The following is a 657-nucleotide window of genomic DNA, read 5'->3' on the forward strand; positions in this document are numbered from 1 at the left end:
TGCATCCAAGATCGATCTTGAGAACCAGGATTGATCTTCGAATTTGTTTGTGATGAACTAACTTGTACTTTGTGATTGTGTCAGATGTCTGATTTGAGTGCATGCTTTTCAGTCACGTGTGCAGGTTTAGAAAGGTACAATCAGTAGTGTTCTTTACAGCTTGTAGCTTTGTACTTGCACTTGCCTCATTTGAATAATGATCTTGTATTATACCTTTATTGAAGCATGTCTTTGATTCTTCAAATTCTGGAACAAATGTGACTCAGATTGATCCTTTGCTGATTCTATATGAGAATATAAGATGAATGATGTTTCCAAGATTGATCTTTTTATAAGGAAATTGATTATCCTTGTTTATGCCATAAACGAAGATCGTTCTTCGTTTCTCAGCAGAAGGTCAAGATCAATCTTCATTTTCCTGAATAGCTTTAAGATCAATCTTCGTTTTCCAGAATCAATCTTCGTTTTCCAGAACTGCTTTCTTTGATCTGATTTGTGATGTTTGATACCTATCTTGTTTTAACATACTCAAAAACACATGTTAAATATCAAAACACTTAGAATCATAATTATAATTCTTAATTAACTTTTTGTTTGTTTTCATCAAAACATTAAATTGAGATTTTGTCTCAACAATCCCCCCATTTTTGATGATTA

Source organism: Cicer arietinum, chromosome 8 (genome assembly GCF_000331145.2).
Source record: "Cicer arietinum cultivar CDC Frontier isolate Library 1 chromosome 8, Cicar.CDCFrontier_v2.0, whole genome shotgun sequence".
Taxonomy (NCBI): Eukaryota; Viridiplantae; Streptophyta; class Magnoliopsida; order Fabales; family Fabaceae; genus Cicer; species Cicer arietinum.